Below are 3241 nucleotides of genomic sequence, written 5' to 3'. Positions count from 1 at the left end.
ACAGGGTGTCTGTAACAGGGTCTCTGTAACAGGGTCTCTGTAACAGGGTCTCTGTAACAGGGTCTCTGTAACAGGGTCTCTGTAACAAGGTGTCCGTAACAGGGTGTCCGTAACAGGGTGTCTGTAACAAGGTGTCTGTAACAGGGTGTCTGTAACAGAGTGTCTGTAACAGAGTGTCTGTAACAGGGTGTCTGTAACAGTGTGTGTGTAACAGGGTGCGTGTAACAGGGTGCGTGTAACAGGGTGTCTGTGAAAGGGTGTCTGTCACAGGGTGTCTGTAACAGGGTGTCTGTAACAGGGTGTCTGTAACAGGGTGTCTGTAACAGGCTGTCTGTTACAGGCTGTCTGTAACAGGCTGTCTGTAACGCTGTCTCTAACAAGCTGCCTAGAACAAGCTGTCTCTAACAGGCTTTCTGTAACAAGTCGTCTGTAACAGGCTGTCTGTAACAGGATGTCTGTAACAGGCTGTCTGTAACAGGCTGTCTGTAACAGGGTGTCTGTGACAGGCTGTCTGTAACGAGCTGTCGATAAGAAGGTGTCTGTAACAAGGTGTCTGCAACAAGCTGTCTGGAACAGGGTGTCTGTAACAGGGTGTCTGTAACAGGCTGTCTGTTACAAGCTGTCTGTAACAAGGTGTCTGTAACAAGCTGTCTGTAACAAGCTGTCTGAAACAGGCTGTCTGTAAATAGCTGTCTGTAACAAGGTGTCTCTATCAAGCTGTCTGTAACAAGATGTCTGTAACAGGCTGTCTGTAACAGGCTGTCTGTAACGCTGTCTTTAACAAGCTGTCTGTAACAAGATGTCTGTTAAAGGCTGTCTGTAACCTGCTGTCTGTAACAGGCTGGCTGTAACGCTGTCTTGAACAGGCCGTCTGTAACAAAATGAACAGTGTAAGTGTACTGTGACCATTCAAAACTTTTGGGATAAATGCATCAACATACCCAAGAATGCAGTAATAAGGAAAGTATTTACATTACCCACAGAAAAATACAAGAAGATTCAGTACAGGTAAATTTGAAAAATTACAAGACAGGTAAAGGCAGATTCTGAAACTGATGAGTCTGTTAAGGTGAGAACTGACGACTGTCTAGGTAGTGATCAGACCCAGGATTATAGCCGAGGTCAAAGGAGCGATTGCCAGAGTCTGGTAATGACACGGCTCAGGAAGCCAAGTAATCCCAAAATAAAAATAGAAACCAGTTACCAGGAGAAACAAAGCTAGGAGTATTCGTTTAAGGGGGCATCCTAGTGTAACGAGCCTAAAATAGGGGTGATTTGCGTAATTAATTTTAGAGAACCCATAGTTTTAAAAACAAAACCGAGTATGCCGTTTTGTAGCGCATACTTTTGGCTTTAAAACGCAATGTGTATGACGTCGATACGCCTACCCAAAGTTGAGATATCCCTTGTTGAAAACGGCACTGCAGCGTTGTCGTCTTTTCATGGTGTACCGGATTCCGGCCGCACCGTTGGGCCGTTGAGGTTCCGATTTTTTGTGGATGTTCCTAACACTTGTAGGTATGGCATGAACTAGGATATCTGGAATCGGTCAACTCCTTCATCCCGAAAAAAAATCAAATATATGAGAGTTTTAGCTTTCTTTTCGACATGTCAACTTTAAGCTGCTCGAAAAAATAGTAAAAATTATCCGATCGCAAATATCCTAGTTCATGCCATAACTACGTTCATACAGAGTCTAAAAATTCTTTGTTGGACTGTGTGAGACCAACGGCTCGACTTTAAATAGGTACACCATGACAAGACGGCAAAGCTGCAGTGCCGTTTTCAACAGGGGATATCGCAGCTTTGGGTAGGCGTGTCGACGTCATCCACATTGCGTTTTAAAGTTAAAATTATGCGCTACAAAACGGTAGACTCGGTTTTGTTTTTAAAACTATGGGTTTTCTAAAATTAATTACGCAAATCACCCTTAGTTTAGGCCCGCTACACTAGGATGCCCCCTTAAAATCAAGCATTTGGAAACAAGGTTTCAAAGCTACAAAAAGGGGTAGTAGTTCAATCAGAAATTGTCCCGTGTGTCTCAAAACCAATCACTGTGACGATGCAAAACTTTGGGGATAAATGCATTAACATACCCAAGTATGCAGTACTAAGGAAAGTTTTAATATTACACACAGAAGACTACGAGAAAGAATTTATTGCAATGTCAGAAAAAGACAGGAAGGAAAGGAAAGTGATGGAAAGGAAGATACAAAGGATTCAGTACAGGTAAATTTGGTACAGCATATTACACACAGAAGAATACGAGAAAGAATTTATTGCAATGTAAGAAAAAGACAGGAGGAAAACGAAAGTAATGGAAAGGGAGATACAAAGGATTCAGTACAGGTAAATTTGGTACAGCATGAACAACTCAAGTCGTAGATACAAAATATAACACAACACCAAGTATGACAGAGATTAAGGAGAGTGAACCACTTCGTAAAGATGTCCAGGCATTGGTAGACAAATGCACCAAACTGACTGAAACAGAAAAACACGAGTTACCCTGATGGGACGACACGACGTGAGTACGACGAAAACACGACGTCTTAAAGTCGTCGTGTATGACGTTATACCGCGTCGTGTTTAAGTCGTGTAGGTGTCGTATTGTTTCAAAATGCGACGCGTCGTCTTATACGACGCGTCCGACTACCTTTCAAACCTGACGATAGCACGACCAATTTAATGAGATATGCGTCGTATCAGACCATATCACGACGTCGTTAATGCGACAGACGTCCGACGTCGTAAGCAACTGGACGCCTAGCTTCGTATCCGACCGAAACACGACGTCGTTTATCCGACGGAAACACGACGTGGACTTTCCAGCATCCAGGAGCTTAATCCACGAGTGAAAATAGTATTCGGCCGCGACCAAAAACTCCGTAGTAAACTAGGAGTACGTCTCGCTGCCGAAGAGCGTCAAAAATTAAAGTTCATTTCCAGGTACAAAGCCTGTCAATTCACTGATCAGGACGCAACATCGTCTAGAGTATAACTCATTGGCGGTATGGGATCAGCAGCGAGAGCTAAGGGTTGTATAAAACGTCGTATTTTTAGTCAGATACGACGAAAACACGACGACATTGTTTGGTCAGCTACGGCTAAGGGGCGGACGTCGGATCGTCGGGTGTCCGACGGAAATACGACGTCGTGTTTTGGTCGGATACGACGCTAGGTGTGCAGCCGGGAAGACACTGAAGCTAATGTCAGGTGTCCGACGTAAATACGACGTCGT

General features: G+C 43.9%; 1 protein-coding gene across 6 annotated transcripts in view; it reads right to left on the bottom strand.

Annotated features, from left to right (window-relative positions):
• Nucleotides 1–3241, bottom strand: part of LOC113216791 (venom carboxylesterase-6-like) — a 223571-nt gene that overhangs the window by 73842 nt on the left and 146488 nt on the right. The window lies entirely within an intron of this gene.

This window comes from Frankliniella occidentalis, unplaced genomic scaffold, assembly GCF_000697945.3.
Source record: "Frankliniella occidentalis isolate FOCC.00 unplaced genomic scaffold, Focc_3.1 Scaffold12, whole genome shotgun sequence".
Taxonomy (NCBI): Eukaryota; Metazoa; Arthropoda; class Insecta; order Thysanoptera; family Thripidae; genus Frankliniella; species Frankliniella occidentalis.
This window is presented reverse-complemented; position numbering and strand designations above follow the sequence as displayed.